General features: G+C 39.6%; 1 long non-coding RNA gene across 1 annotated transcript; it reads left to right on the forward strand.

Annotated features, from left to right (window-relative positions):
- Positions 1-4,089: 4,089 nt before the first annotated feature.
- Positions 4,090-8,891, forward strand: LOC106903432 (uncharacterized). The gene is made up of 2 exons (XR_015762823.1): positions 4,090-5,352; positions 7,009-8,891. It is a non-coding gene; the product is annotated as an uncharacterized LOC106903432 (long non-coding RNA).
- Positions 8,892-17,373: the final 8,482 nt, after the last annotated feature.

The following is a 17,373-nucleotide window of genomic DNA, read 5'->3' on the forward strand; positions in this document are numbered from 1 at the left end:
GGGATACAGAAGCTGCTGGGAAGATGGACGTGGCTTAGTACAGGGCAGGATTGCAAGAGACTTGAGACCAAGACAGAGGTTTAAATGCTAAACATACAGTCAGAAAAAAAACAACCGATTGATTAAAATCAAATCATAATCATGTGCTGTTCTCCAAATTCAGACCTAATCAAAACAGAAAATTTGTGGCAACACATTGGAAAATGTTTTCCCACAGACCTTCTCTAACCAGTCCGACTTGTACAAACATCCCCCCCCCCCAACCCCCCAAATACCTGCAGATCTGATTGCTGTAAAACAGTCATAGTTTTAGGTGAGGTAAGGGTAAGGTCATTTTATTTATATTGCACAGTTTCAGCAGAGGCATTTCAAAGTGCTTAGGTTTTAACTTGATGGGCACATGCCATACATTTCAGATCTTTACTCGCAAGAAATGTTTAAAACCATTTATGGATTTTCTTTCCACATGCCCAGTGATGATGTCTTTTGTGTTGGTCTCACATAACGACTCTAATAACACATTTATGCAAAAAAAACAAACAAACAAAAAAAAACAACAGGTAACATGAATACTGTGGCAGGGGGAAAAGCTTGCGTGGTGTTTGTTTGTGGTAAGTGATGATGTGTTGTTGTTGTTTTTTTTGTTTTGGACCCTGCTTCTTGGATTTACATAGATTTGTACTAATCTAGTGGCAAAGTGAAGTGAATGAATAGCAAAACCGCCATCTGGATCCCCATTGGGTATAAAGCTCAGCATGTTAAGAGAGAGATTTACACTAAGCACAAACTGCAGGGTAATTATCACTCTGATTGGTGTTTCCACACTGTCAAGACCAACTTGCGCAGCCGGAGTTGATTACCAATAAATACGATCATTACATTTTTGTCCAAATTGTTTTTTTGTTTTTGTTGTTGTTGTTGTTTTATTTTTTTTAATTGGAGGCATTAATAACCTGAACGCTTCATTTTGCACGTCTTGGTGACGTGTCCCGCTGGAATAAGATGAAAGCGTGAAATGAAACAAGCCCCAAAACAATCCCCAGGGGCAAACTTAGAATCGCAGGCGCCAGATTATTACGTTTGTGTTGCGCCGCGATCATTTAGACATTTAAAGCCATTTCATCTTCCTGCCGGCCGATTCGTTCCAGTCTCCTGATTTTCATTCTGCATCATTCGGCGCTGCGTTGGGAAAATGGACAGGGACAACAGAATTTCACAGTAATTCTGGATTGTTGTTGCGCTCTCCCTTCTCAGGGGTTTTCATCATTTCCAAGCAGCTGTCGCCGCCGCCCATGCCAAGACCTAACTACAGCCGACCAATCACCGGCCAGTTCTGTGCTTGGATCTGAGCAGCCCTGTTAAACAGTGCTGTTTGCCAGTGCTGCTTTTTCACTTCCCATCTTTTTTTGTCTCATTCTGTCATTTCTTCTTTTTTTTTGATATTTTTGTCATCTATTCTTCCTGCTGGCTAATAAAATTCTCCCTTCCAGTGCCGCCTGTCCCAACTGTGTCCCAAAATACCAACTTAATCCTCCTCTCCTCCTCACCCCCTGGGCTTGTCTGCTTTGCTTAACATTTTTAACTAGAACAAACAAAGGGTTTCTTCATTTGACAAAGCCTATTCTCCAGAGTTATAGTGAAATGTAGCACAGATGCAGAATGAGAGGAAGAGGCAAAAAAAAGAAAAGGAGAGGAGGATGGGCGAGCAGAGGAGTCATTTGGATGAGGTAAGTAGCAGGGATCTTGCACACCGGTGGATGGTGAATACATTAAGCCGTTTAACTAAATGAAATAATTTGAGATGTGATCAACATTTGTTGAACTTTTCAGCTTGTCGTCTTCAGATCGTGCCATTCACTCTGCCCTTAATGATTGAGTCAAAAGGTTACTGGTGAATATCTTGAGAAACACTTCTAAAAACTCTGGAATGGCGAATAAAAATGAAAAATGGAGTAGAAGTTGTATTTGTTGCTTTCATTGGGATGGTTACTGAAGGGAGATTGTCCCTGAAACCATTCATGCTTGCAATGAACCAACTCTGTGGTTCAGCCATGTTCTGTTTATGCTCTGTAGCAAAGAAAGGTACATCACTGAGCCGGATGAAGAACCTTTCTGACTGGATATCACGTCTTAGAACCCAACAAATACCGTTGAACCAAAGCAGCTGCAGTTTATTTAACAAGCCAAAAAAAATTTATAATTGGATAACAAGGTTCTTTTTTCCATGATGACCACTGCAAAGCACTGACTGTCGTCTTCAACCTTCTTTGTAAATAGTTTGACTCGATGCTCAATTATTGTCCATTTGATGGACCCGTTTTTTCCAAGCTTGAACTTTTTGGTTAACGTCTTGAGATATTTGCAGATTCCTCCGTTTTCCTCCAAATGTATCGCGTGGTCTTTGTGGCCACATACCTAGTTTTTTTGTCATTGTTGTCCTCAGTAATCCCTCACCTGTTCTATGGGATATATATATATATATATATATATATATATATATATATATATATATATATATATATATATATATATTTTTTTTTAAATCAGTCTGCTGCTCACCCCGTTACGTGCCTTCCTATTGATTCTTCCAGCGTTGTTATGCTTGCCTCTTTTCCTGTTCCTGTGCTACCTTTGTTTGAACTTTATTTTGCTTCAGACGTTTGGTTTAAGTTCTGTTTTATTTATTAAGCACATTCCTCTTGCTTCCTGCTTGTCTGCTTCCTGGGCATTTGGGTCCCTAACATGTCCTCCTCATAAGTCCTAAACTCTGAACTTTTAAAGTCTACGTATTCAGCTAAAATCTAAGCCACCTAAGCAACCCAGTGTGCCTTAGCTGTGTTTGTTCAGTTTCCATATTTAGATGTTGTTCGCTTTCACTGCTTATATGATACTCTGATACTTTTCTTAACTATTATGATATGTCATTGCCTCCATTATTTAATCAACTGATGGCAAAGACACAACTTTAAATCAGATAATTTCTGATTCTCTGAGACTCTAAGTGAACATATTCTAACCTTTGCCTTGTTTCAGTTTTGATGTTGGTGTCTGCCTTACTAGAACTTTTCTTTGGTAGCTTCTTCTTTAGAAGACCGAGAACAAACAAAAAAACCCATTAATGAATGAAATACTTAAAGAAAATCTAAACTATTTGTATGTTTTAAAACAAAAGGTAAATCTTGAATCTTTTGTATTACTTCCCATTCCAGAAACTGTTGCGATAATTTTGGATTTTGTTTGTTTGTTTGTTTGTTTCTTCACTTAAATATACTTTGTTTCTAAAATTCTTTAAACGTTATAGCTTGCATTATTGTATTTTAATTTGATATACTTTTCATTTTATTTGATATACATTTTTTACAGCTGGTCAATTTTGTTTTGATCATATATATATAGAAAGAGAGAAATGTGGTATTGAACTCCATCGTAGTCCTCTTCGTCCAAATGTCTTGGGAGTGTTAACAGCCCCATATTCAGTCATGAACTCTGGACAGCAGAGGAAATAAGTTACAAGATTTTAGTGTTTGGAGTGGGTCAGAAATTCGGTGCCGGTGATGCACTGGGGACCTGACAGGTCTCAGCAGGTGACATTTTGTGTCTCGGGTGAGTTCGAGATGGAGGAGTAATTGAGCAATAGATGGCTCGACTACTGGAGACGATGGTAGCCATGAAAATGTTCCCGCACAGACCAATAAAAATGTCCTCTACTTCTTGCTGTAATTGGACCAGGGACAGTGGGGGTTGGTCTGTAGCCTGAGGAGACCACCTTTAGAAATGCTTTGTTCAATACACTCCTATTAGACTGATGAGACATGGGACTCAGTGGAAGAAAGACATGTCTCAAAAGAACAAGAGTAATGCTGATGAGAAGAAGAAAGAAAGAAAGAGAAAAAAAAGCTGTTGCCAGACTGGAAAGGCAGCAACATGTAATCACTGAAGTCTTCCAGAAACTGACTGTGTGTCTCCTGCTCACAAAGGTCAGAGTGCACTCAGAAAAATAACAGGGGATTTTTAATAGACAACCCCTACAATCTGATGAGAAAAAAAATTACAGCATATGCAGATTTGCGGTTGTTCTTTGTGCATCACATTGATGTTCATACCAAAAAAAAGACATGAATACACAAATTCCCACTATGGGAGTTTATATGCTAAAAAAATAAAATTATTACCTTAAGGCGTTCAACACCTTAAAATCTTTGTCAGTAATTTATCGAAATAAACACCATAATTATCATACGATGCCATGTGTTGACCATCTAACCATATCATCTACAGATGTTTTTTTGTCTGTTTTCTTATCTGCAATGTACAATTTCAAAAATTAAGTGTGAACTGAAATTCTTCCGTTTTTTTGACGCATGCGACCAATAGAAACCTTCAAAGCCTTTTGTAGTTTTTAAGCTTGTATTGTGGTAACTATATTAACTTATGTGCTCCAGGTTGGTCATGATGCTGCATCTGCTTGTTGCACCAATTAAAAAAAAAAAAAAAAGATTAATTACGTCCACAGGTAGCTCCATTTCAATAATTATTCTTCACAGTTCTTCCTGACACTGTGGTTTTGATATAAGCTAAATGCTGCACCATGCATTTGCTTCTCCTCTGTTCAATTGAGACACAGTTTCTGTCTGTTTTTCTACCATTTTTTTCTCAGTCACATTTCATGCTAAAAAGCATAGCTGTTACTCTGACCCTCCTCCTCACACCAGGCAGGTTTCTAATCTATACTCCCAATAAGGTCAAAACACTCTAAAGACAACAATAATAAACTAATCAATCAGATGTTATAGTCAGCTAACATTGAATAGTTTCAGCAGCAATTTTAGTAGAATGATTTCTCAACTCTCTCTGTAGCCGTCGAGCTTCACATTCAGAAGAAACAGCTAGTTTACTGCTGCTGTTGATAGGTTTGCTGTCGCCTGACCAGCGACAAAATGCCTGCGGCTCAAATCCTCCGTGACAAAGATGAGACAAATGAGAACTGGTTGAAAGACATGCATACCGTGGCTCTCACGCTAAACAAAACATGGTTTGGTATTTAATATGAGCGGCAGCTTTGTTTCTTTTTCAGGTTAACTGTAGCAAAATTGGCTTAAAAAGGAGCTTGTGTCCCTGCCGTTTGATGGTTTGGACTTTTTTCTTTTTTCTTTTTTTTTGCCACTTCTGTGCTTACAGTAATCATTTTTGAAATTTCTTTTTCTGTTTTCCTGTTTCTGTTCTAGGTGCTGTGGAGGACAAAAAAGCTACGTGGAACATTCTGTCAAGGCTTCTCTCAAATGCAGGAACTGAATAAATAAACTGGAAAAGAGTGAAAAGGAAACGGTGATTCAGGGAGAAGCTTGTTCATCAGTGAGTGATTAAAAACATGCTATATCAGTTACAAAAACATAACTAATATAACATGCATATTAGTTATTTCCACTTGATTAACTACTATATAAAATGCCACCGTGTTATGATTGTCTTAGTACTTATTTTAGTTTTGATTTATACATTTATCCTTTGACAGTTTTTTATTGAAACATAGCTAACAGAAGGGGCTTCTTAACTTTGGAACATAATTGCTTTTTTGTTTTGTTTTTTATAACAAAACTGGAAAATTGCATTTTCAAATAGTAAGAAGAAACTGGATGACAGTATTATTTAAGTGGGTAGTTCTATTAATAAATTAATATAAAAATTATGGAACTTATTACTCTCCTTTAATTAAATAACGTGTATAAAACATGTCAGCTGGAGCCAAAACCAGTTTTGTGTTTACACAGTTTTATTATTCCACCGTTTCAACAATAATGTAACTTCGACAACTAATTTAAATTTTTGTAGCTGAATGCATTTTCTGTTTATTTGCATTCACCGCCAATTTAGCATTTCGAATATTAAGTATGAATAGAAAGACTTTCTTGAAAACGTGATAGTAGTTTTGTTAAAGCGCTAATGGATCACTGTGTGGAACATGGTGGCTGGCTGCCCAGTGGGTCCAACAGCAGACCTTGGTAGGCGTGAAAACTGTATTCTGTTCATAATGATTCATGATGCTGCATCTACTAAGTAGATGCTCTAATTGTAATGATGGACTGTCATAACAGGTGATCCAGTTTTAATTATCAGCAATTTATCTTACTGTAGAATACGCTTTGATCAGATTAAATTAGATTTATTAGCACTGCATGTATAAAACAGCACAATAAATAGTTGCAAAAAAAAATGTAGGTTTAAAATAATTAAACAACTTTTTTAAATATTAATAAAGTACACAGTGTGTTGAGTCTGTGCAGTTGTCAGTTGTGACATTCACAGTCGTCTTTAGGGAGCCCCGTGTTTCCCACTGTTTCTTTCACCATATTTTCAGGTGTTTCCTCCTCTTATGTCTGCTGGAGGCCCAGCTGATGTCATTTCACATCTTTCCCCCCATTTTTCCTGCCGTTATGGGTCTTCATGTCTTTCTTCATCACATTTTTAGGTGGGAAAAAAAAATGTAACTGCACCAGCTGTCCCATGAGACTGGATAAAAAAAAGAGCACAGCTAACTGTAGTCAGGAGATTTTGCCTAAGGGAATTGTAATAAAGCCGTCTGAGGAATCGTTTTAGCCAAACGTTTTAGCTAGATTACATGAATATTAAACCACGAAGACTATACTGCAAAATCAGTCAACAAACGCTTGCATTACTCTGAGGGTCTTGCAGCTAACATGAATGCATGAATTCAGTCTCATATTTCAAATTATACAACAATTCTTCCAAATTGTTCATGTTAGCCATCTACAAGTAGCTATACTGTTATGCTGAACCACTAGCATCATTTACTTATATACAATTATGTTAGCTTTGATTAAACCATGCCAGCAGCAGCTAACAAAGTTAGTAATCAGGTGTCTCACACACACAGAACAACAGAAACATATATCCTATAATTTTGGTTATTTATAGAGTTTTTGGCAGCTAAGTGCTCCACTGTGTTCTCCGTCTTGTAGCTAACTCTGTTTCTCTGATGTTTTGTTCTAGGCAGGTTGTAAGGTGTCAGTTCAGGGAAGAGAACGAAAGGCTGAGAGCAGCGACTGGAAGTGGGTGTGAACAAAAGTGTTCTCATAAAACTAAAAGCTGGCTGTTGTTAAAACTGCAAAAGCAGCCTCGCCGTTCTGTCAGAGGACTACAAGCAATGGTTTAGCATTGGTAATCTTATAAAAAAGCATAAAATTCCAAAACAAGGGAGTCAAACAAATCAAACAAAAAGAGAGAAAGGTAAAAATATTACGCAAAGAATCTCGAGAAGGCACCAAAACACTTCCCACAAACGAGGACAGAAAACATTGAGTATTGTAGTGAAGCAGAATATTTTTTCACTTGTACTTCGATGTACTGGATGTGCAGTTGAAACCAGAAGTTTACTTACACTCAATTTAAAGACAGGTCCACCCTTTTTCTCTCTGAATGAAGTTAATCGGACAAAACCATTCTTCTTTGAGGTCCTTCCACAAGCTTCTCCTGATACACAATTTTTAGAAAAATTCTTACTTGCTCTTCCTGACAGACCTGGTGGAACTGAGTCGGCTTTGTCGGCCACTTCGCTCGCAGGCGCCTCTCGAGATCGGTCCACAGTTCTCTATCGGGTTGACACCAAAGGGTTAGCGTTTAAATATTTCCACACAATGTTCTTTCCTCACGATGCCATCCGTTTTATTGAGTGCACCGGTTCCTCCGGCAGCAAAACAGCCTCACAACATGATGCTGCTGCGTCCATACTTTAAGCTGGGATGGTGTTACCAGACTTAAAAACACACTGCTTATTCCTCTAAATCTAATGATTGTGACTATGACCGGACAAGTCCACTTTAGTTTCATTCGACCAGAGTCTAGGTCTGCAAAAACGAAATGGAGATGACTGATTATTTCTCCCATTATTGTGCCCTTTCGCAAATAGAGATCATTTTGATAGTTCTGCCTGACCTGAAACAAAAGTTTGGTTTGATTTAACTTCAGACTCTAAGAAAGAAAAAGAAAGTGCATGTGTGTATTAATTTGGTTAATTTAATGTTCTGGTTTCAACTGTGTATTTCATTCCAGAGTATGATCTCACAAATCTCCCACAAATCCAGCTGTCTCACAAGGTGACTAATCATTAAATCCTCACAAGCTTAACCAACTTCACAGCTTTAGTGCTCAAAGGGGGTATGATGGATTTTCCAAGAACACAGTGACATTTTATAGCCAATCAAGTAAGTGTGTTACTTTCGTTTTTTTGTAAGAATGCTTTCAACATCAAATATGCGTTGTGCGATGTGACGTGGATGTACCAGCACCTGCCAAAATGCTCTCAGAAAACAACCAATTTTGCAAGGTGGGAAGAAGATTCTTGCTTCACATCAGGCCCAAAGTTTCTTTGATGAATAGGTAACGGAAAGCTTTAGTGTTGGACGATCCATTCCCTCACCCATGTGGCACCGACAAAAAACTTTCCTGTCTGTCAACACTCACAAGGTTCCTTTTGAGTGCGAGTCCAATTCGCCATCAGAGAGAACATTAAATGTCTGTGCTTGTCTTATTTTTAAAATAATAAAAAAGCTACAGGTCCCAGATAGTGCAGCAAAATACTCTTTCTGCACTAAAAATTCAACAGACAAATGTCTTGGTTTCTTTATTTTTTTATTTTTTTGTATGTATGAGTCATTGCTTTGCATTAATGTTCTGCAATTCAAAATTCAGCCTGTTTTTTCAAAAGTTTCTCGAGTCTTTCGTCTGTTTTGTTGTATTTTATGTTGTAATAGATTTATTTATTTTTACTCCTAAGATATGTGGTTTGACCTCAGTTTTCAGTTTTTCTTCTCTTGTTCAACTGCATTAAAGCACTCTGAATAAACATTCACTGGATCGCACAGTGCATCAATAAAGCGGTGGGTGTGTGTGGGATTGCTTCCAAATACTGCGGGAGTGACAAAAACAAAAGGCAGAAACGGGATTATTTTTCAGAAATTTAGCTGAAACGGGTGGGAGCTAGACTGAGCTCGACTTCATAAATCTCAAAGATGGTTTGTAAAACTTCCCATTCAGTGTACATGTATCAGTTTCAGGTTTTGATATCTAAGCAGAGGTGCAAAAGTACCGTTCACATTTGTTAAAAACTGGGATAAAATGCCAACAGGAAGCTGTAAAACAAATGTGACCTTTAGCTGTTAGCAAAGTTAGCATTTCTGACACATTTTTAACCACGACCACATTACTTTTTGGATGTTCCAGCCTGTGAAAACGTTACATTTACTTTTATTGCATTCATTTTTATTGGACAAATTAGTCAAGTAAAGACAGTCCTGATCCAGTGCTGACCTTCCCCATGCGTCACCGAGGGCTGGGTGATGTTTAACTTATGAAGTTGCTAGCAGGAACATCATATGACAAAAGAAATAGAGATATAGAAAGAGAGAGAGAGAGGACTGTGAGACACCCGAGGCAGATATGAAGCGAAAAAAGCCAAGGCAATACCTCTCAAACCGCATTTAAACATTCATGCAGCTACTCTCCTCTGTTGAGTTTGTGCCTTAGCGCCAGTTGTTGGGCGGTAAGCCAGCCGTGTGCCTCTCAAGGTAAGGGAGTGAAGAGAGAAGTGCAAGCTTTGGCTGACGCTGAGGAGGGACAGAGTCTACCTGCTGACCTTACACCAGCTTTACCTCAGCAGGAGAGGACTGTTTCATAAATGGATTATTCCACTCAGTCACCTTTGACCTGCAGCAGCTTCAGTAGGCTGCCCATCACTTACAGAGGAGCTGAACGAGTTGGAGAGGGGGGATAAGAAAGGAGGTGGTTTCCACCCGTGGTAGGATATTAAACCCTCTGTGGTGAGATGGGGAGGAAAAGGAGGATTGACAACACAGCTGTCAGAAACTGCAGCTGCCACCATGTGCGCTGGTGACTCAGTAGATCGGAGTAATATGAAAGGGACTGAAATGACCTTGTTTCTCAACCACAAGGCACAGGTGTTCAACATTTTCTCTGCTGACAATTATAATCTGCCAAAAGTGGCAGTGAAGCCCCATGAAAAGCCAGCGAATGCCAAATACCCAGCGTTCCACCCACAAAAGACTATATTTGGAGCTGAAAATGAGATGAAAAGGACCTTCCAGGTCTTTATTGAAAGGGACAAGGGATGGCAGAGTCATATCTGAGAGCATCATTACGGGGAGCACATCTGTTAGATGACTCACTGAATCCGGAGAATCACAACTGCAATTTAATATCGCAAGTAAGTACGGCTGCGAGGAGAGCGCAGCAAACATAATTCTCTTTTAACGTCCCTTTATTCAATACATCTATATTCAGGTTTAATTCATACGGCACTAAATCACAAAAAATGTAATCGCAGAACTCCTATATTAAATACACAGAAAGGTCAGTGAAACTCAAGACTCTCCCCTGAATCTGAGACAAACATACAGATGAAATCCATGATGTCGGGCTACAATAAGACTGCAGAGCATCAATGTTATTCCATTGCTATTTAAACTATTTATTTTAAGTAAAAGACAATCACAAGATAGTCTGCACATATTAAGTGGTAGGAAAAATATTGTAAAAGAAAAAAAAAAAAAAAAGCTGATGATTTGGCAATGTATATTCATCCAGCCGCCTCTACTCTGCAGCCCCTAATTAAATTCCAGTGCCATAAATTCCCTTCAAATGTCACCAAGTTAGTAAACAGAGTTCACTTGGGTTTATCTTAATCTCACTGTGAATGCAACTGTTCTGACAAGGTCTCAGGGATTTGTTAGAAAATCCTGAGGAACCGATGGCACCATGCAGACCAAGGAACACACCAGGCAAACACAAAGTGGAGACGATGGAGGTTGTGCTACTGTACGACCTATCACCTAGCACTGTGTAAGCCATCAGTTGAAGATGGAAAGAGTGTGTGGTAACCTTCCAAGACATGCCCAAACTGTCTACCTACACTGCAGTCAAGAAGAGCAAAAGTTACACAAGCTGCTAAAAAAAACCCTTGGAAATTCTGGAGGAGCTGCTGAGATCCAAAGTTCAGGTGGGAGAATCGATTAGTTGTTCATTCCACAAATCTGGCCTTTGCAGAGCAGTGATAAGATGATGTCCCTTGTTGAAGGAAATATACAAGTCCCATTCACAGTTTGCCATGTTGGGGACGAGTAATCATCTGGCCTTAAGGTGATCTGATCAGACACACCATGGTTGCAACATCATGATGTAGGAAGATTGTATTCAGTAGCAGGACTTAGAAATTGATGTTCATGGATGTCCCTCACATCAAGACTGAGTCTGAGCTACTTACAAAGAAGAATAGGCAAAATGTTCAGTCACTGAGCTGTGTCAACGCTTCAACTCAGGGGCTGAATGCAAATTCTTGCCACACTTTTCAGATTTTTATTGACAAAACATTTGAGAACAATGTATAATTCTCCATCCACGTAACCGCTATGCCCAACTTTTTTGTCAGTCAATAACAAAAAGTCCAAATAACATACCTGGAGGCTTGTGGTTGTAACATGACAAAATGTAGATATGTTCAACAGACATGAACACTTAGGTTTGGCACCATATGCATGCACTGAATGATGATACAAGCATTTTTGTTGTCCTGAATAATTCCCCCTCCTAAGGCCCATACCTGTAGCTTTGGCTGTGACTGACAGCTGATGCTTTGGATGACGGCGAGCCAGTGAGCTGTAACAAGTCACTCCAGCAAAACACAATCTCCTACAAGTCTCAAAGGAAAGCTCTGTGAGGGAGGCATCCAATTCTGCCTTCCTTTCAGCTATCATCCGCCAGGCATGCAGGAATGAAAGAAGCAGGATTGAGAGGAGGGTGAAGCAATAGAAATTGAGACATATGGTGGAAGGATGGCGGGGCGCAAGGAGATAGCAGGCGAGGAGGAATACATGAGGTATTGTGAAGCAGAAGGCGGAAAGACAGAGAAAGGCCACGAGAGAAAGGGGGATTTTCTTCTCTTCACTTCTCTCCATTCTGTTTCCCTCTGGCAATATGGTGCTTATTTACTGCGGCCTCTCCTCTCCCAGTGGAATGGGAGGGAAATGGGCTCTTAACTGGGTTTCCATACATCACCCGCTGACACTGATGCTTGTAGTTTTGGAATGCCCGCATCTGATGTTTCTTTTTAAAATCAATTATTTACAGAGTATCCTTGAGTTCCTGCAGTTTATCTCGGCTAATTGCAGTACATCACCTTGGTTGTATTTCAAATTCTTTATGGGAGAAATGCTGCGCAAGTTTTTTGCACAGAGCTGTAAAATTGTAGGCAAAGGGCAGCTAAACAATTTAGCTTTTATGCCTTGAAGCTATTCAAAACATTTAAAAGATCAACTCTCCAGTTCTTGGTTCAATTTAGTAAGTCTTAAAGATAAGATTTTGAATTTTGGAGAGAAGTTCTGTGAAAAGGAAAAGAGAAGTTCATAACTTAGCTGCAGTACAGAAGTATTATACAATATTTGTTTGACAGGAACCAGATTAGTTGGTCATGGATCCCAAAGTTAATGGTTCATCCAAGAGCGGTCAAGACCAAAACAGACTTCTACTTAAGAAAATTTATCTTTAAGCTTGTCTTACAGTTTTCTGTGTTGCCATATATGCTATTTTTAGAAAAACAACTGTTGTGTGGGTCTAAAATTGGGGGAATAAAAAATATTTGGTGGAACATAAAGTCCTGTGATATCTTTGAAGAGGATGCTTTTGATGTGCTCTTGTAAAAGTTTGTGTATGCAAGTCATCACATAAATCAGACATTTTTGATGTTGCGGTTGTTTTATTATCGGCAAAGTCTTCTTTGGTCTTGGCTCTTCTCAGACTTTGTTGCAAGCCATCAGGGACCGACTAATCTGGATTTATACTAAAGGAGTTTTCACACCAGGATAGCACATTGGTTCCATGGGCGGGGACATAGTAGAAATCTTCTCAAATTCAGTTGGTGTGATTCACTTTTGCAATATTCTTTTAGAGGGGTATGTTGTGTGAAGTGAGCCCTGACGAAGCAGGAATAAAGGAGAAAGAAAATCCATCCTCTTTAGCTTGCTTGTTCACAATTGAGCGAGACCAATGTGCAGCTTTGGTGTTTCAGTTCCGACCTTGGTGTTGGAGCCTAATTGCTTTTTCACAAGAAACTGCGCGGTACAGGCAGCAGATGAGGCAGCGAGCCACCCAGCATGTTGCTTCGGACATGTAGCTGGTTCACTGCCACTCTTTGGTTTGCTCAGCGGTCTGTTATCAGCCGAACAAGTTCAGTTTGGTTTGTCTGCACCAGAGTTTGGATGAGTTTTATGCCTGGCTACGCAGAGGAGTCATTGGTCGGTTTAAAGCAGACCATCGGGTGTGAAACAAAAACGAATGAAGAAATCAAGAGTTATCTTTTACAGGTAAGATTTTAACTGCCTGTCATGGTTTACCAGAACCATACTTGAGAAATCCTGAACTATTTCTTTAATGTGAATTAAAATTCAATGGACTGATTTATTTGAAATATAATGATGGTAATTCAAACCCTTCAGGTTGCACTACTTTCTGATACCTGCAGTAAGAATTATATTAGGAATATGACAATCAAGTATTAGTAACATAAGCCTATTGCAACCGCACAAAAAATGCAGTTATCAGGGAAAAATTACATTTCCTTTGTCCAAGCAAAGCTTGAATCCAATCATGTTATGTCACATGGTAATCATCTTCGACTATTGAGCTCTACCCAGCATGCTAACCCTTTTATGTGTCCTAATTATCTCCTTGTACACACTGATGAGACCAATGAAGAAGGTTTTTCCATTTTAAAGCAATGCTTGGTGCACCTGTGGCCCATCAGGCAGATTAGGATGTCATTGAACGTGGAAATATGTTTAATTTCTCCTCAGCTCGCCTGCCTCTCCCCCAGAGCATTTGCAATCTGATTGCTTTTACATGAAGCTAATGAAATAAGACAGCATTTTTTGGCCAATCCAATAAACACATTAACCTTTACAAATCAAAAGATGTCAGCTTTTAACTTTTTCCATTTGCCTAAAATGGTCAAATTAAACAAAAAAGTCATTATGCTTCTTCTATGCTGACTTAGCCGTGCATCCGTGTGTTCAGAGACAATGGATTTGTTAGAGGTTTCCCTAGAATAGAAATGTTAGTGTTTATCTTCCTGTTATTAGGGGAAAGGGTGATTTTGTTATCATAATGCCACAGACACTCACCTTCACCGTAAACAGTCCAAAACACATTAGATTCGGGCAATTTTTCATTGTTTGACTTGCATTTGAATGAACTGTTGACTCTCGTGACTTTCTCTGCCGCCATTATCATTAGCGCCACTAAAGCAAAAGTTCACACCAATTTGTCTGGGCAGATTGAGACAAAGCTAAGAGAGAAAAAGTGATGCGAGGGTAAACGCACGAAAAGCTAAAAGATGAGGAAACGTCGAGCAAGGTGAATGGTGGTTAGATGATCACCGAGACCGAGATGAGGACGGCGGGCGAAGGATGGGGAGGAAAGCGAGCTGATTGACAATTTGCATCCTCTTCAGAGGGTATCAGAGGACATGATTGAATCCAGTCAGGCTGAACCCATTAGGGGAGCACTGCTGTCGGAGGCCGAGCGGAAAAAGCCCATTCACTGCCACCAGGTCCACGCTCCTCACCGCTCTCCATTTATATTCATGCAGGTTTGAGTTATTGAGGGAGAGGAGTGAAAGAGGGAGAGGAAGAGGGGGGAAAAAAAGAAGGGCCGGAGAAGGTCTTAGTCGTTTGCCGTCTGCAAGTTATAAAGTTCGCACCTTCTCCCAAGTTTGCTCGCCTAACCTTTGCACAACTGATTTGCATGTCAATTCCATGGGTCAACATCACCACAAATTGGATCCAAACTGTGGACATGTAACATCTTAAGCTCCGTAAATGCAGCAGCAGGAAAAGCATTTAAAACCTCTGGGGAAAAGGTAAAAGACATTTGCATTTCAAGCAGCTCAATCTGTCTCTTCTCATTAGGCTTTGCTTAAAAATGTTACCATAACTAAAACCTATCGGGGGCATTTTTGGCTCCGACAGCTTTGTGACACATCACGGATGAGCTGATGCAATCACCTTGCCGAATGCTCCTCTTTGTACTCCTTAGCAGATCTCAGGGCACGATGAGAGCAGCAGAGATATAACACACTTGAGGGTGCGATAAGCCACAGAATCCAAGGGCCGCCGGGAACATTTCCCATCTCCGTTCACCTCCGCCAGGCAGCTGATTCGCAGCAGCCCTGGAGTTTGACTAGGTGACAAAAGAGGTGGAGTGCTGTGGAGGGTCTTCCGCATGTCGCCATTTATCTCACACACGCAGCACACACCCTAGGCAACGGTATTACAGCAGCCTCGCGTTTGATACAGCCAGCTGTGAAAGCAGGAACGTTGGAACCAGGCTGATACATTTGTCTCCACAATGAGAATCGGGAGGCGATGCATTATTTTTAGTTCTTTGCTGGTGACTTCTCAAGCTGGACTTGTTGGGATATTAACGGTGACTCAGAAACACATGTGATAAAAGGACACAGACATTTACAAACGGCTATGATCATATTTTAGTTTGTATCTTAGAGGTGCAGTCAGGATGCCAAATTGCCTATTTGGCTGTTTTCTTAGAAGCTAGCATAGCATCACTAATCCAGTTTTTATACATTAGCTCCTTGCTTTGATGTGATTATGAAAATACAAATTTCATAAGCCTATCCAGAACATTTTAGAGAGTCCAAGGACACTAAATCTGAAAACAGTCCAACTGATGAGGTCTCCATGCAAACATCAAACCCATGTGAAGTGGAAGAAAAGCAGTGTTTTTTTTTTTTGGGGGGGGGGGGGGGGTTTGCTATGCATTTGTAGTCAGTCCCTCTAACTTGAAACTTCATAAAACCACATATTGTTGCAATTACAGCTGCAAGGGTAATTGTTTACCCTTAAAAGCTCTGCACACCTTCTGATTAGAATAAATTTATCTTGACCTCTAAGAAAAACATAATCATTCATTTTCGTAGCATTACTTCTTAATTCAAACAAACTGGCCACTGACCTCTGACTGTCCAATGAACTTAGATGTTGTGTTTGATCAGTGTCGACAGGGATCAAACTTTTGTTTCAATTTAGAAATATTTTAGAAATATTTCAAAATTAAAAATGCTAATGTCTAAATAGGAATTGTAGAAGATAATGTGTGCATTTGTTTCTTGCTTAGACTGTTGCCATTTACTTTTTTTTTATAGCTTTAACAAAAACGACCTTGATCGTCTCTCAATGGTACAAAAGCCTGGAGTGAGAATTTTTGCCAGAATCAACAGAGAGGCATTTGTGTCCTCAGTTTAAACATCTCTATGCTGATTACCACTTTCATTTCAGACTTCACTTTGAAGTCATACTTTTAAACTTTAGGACTCTGCAAGTTCAACTCAATTACTGCATCTCTGACCTGGAAAAGCCTTATACAGACGTATAAGACACAGTATGTGAACACACTACTGTGTTTGTTTTGTTTTTATGTTTAGCACAGACGGACGCACAACTTCTTCTGTGATTCAGGGAATCAGCCCGTCAGAAAACACTAAAAATCCTACCTCAGAGTCTTTTTTTTTTTTTTTACTTTAACAGTGCCATTCTGACACATGGATATTCCCCATCTGACTTCGCCATCAAGTCTAACCAGCTTCACTGTCGCTGATGTAGAAAAAATCTCCAGAATGATAGAGCCACCATTACGTGTGGTGCGTTTGGGGTGATATGCATTGTTGCTTTTCCTGCAAACTGGAGGGCTTCAACTAATGATATGGACCCTTGAAAGGTTAGCTTCAGCATTTTATGTTGTGTTGGATTTTAAAGGTCACTAGAGTAAAGGTGACTCAATACAAACACATGCCTCAATTTACAGGTGTTTAGTTGAAAAAAATATTAAAACATTTATTATTTTGCTTTCATATAATAGGCATGTGCTATTTTGTACTGGTCTATCATGTGAGTTCCAACATGAAAAAAAAAAAAATCTACAGTTTTGAATACTTTTGCAGGACACTAGGCAGGTTTACATGGACATGGGTAATCATGCAAAGACCACCAATCAGAATATTCTGATCAGATTCGGCTTGATTTGAATGAAAATGTAATCCGAATGAGAGAGGTAGTTTATGACGATTCATAATAGACCTGCGTGCATGTAGACCTTTCTTCTCATCACGTTACTGCGATTGCAGCAGAGTGACCTGCATGTGTGCAGAGAGAAGGGCAGGAGCTGGAGGCAGCACAGAACTTTGAAGTAACTCAGGAAGACCAGCAGCAGCATGTGTTGCTCAGCCTGCAGCTTAATAAGGCAGCACAGTAACGTCTCGACTGTAATCAGAACCTG

This window comes from Poecilia mexicana, unplaced genomic scaffold, assembly GCF_051168715.1.
Source record: "Poecilia mexicana isolate PSO_F unplaced genomic scaffold, ASM5116871v1 scaffold_5, whole genome shotgun sequence".
NCBI classification, from domain to species: Eukaryota; Metazoa; Chordata; class Actinopteri; order Cyprinodontiformes; family Poeciliidae; genus Poecilia; species Poecilia mexicana.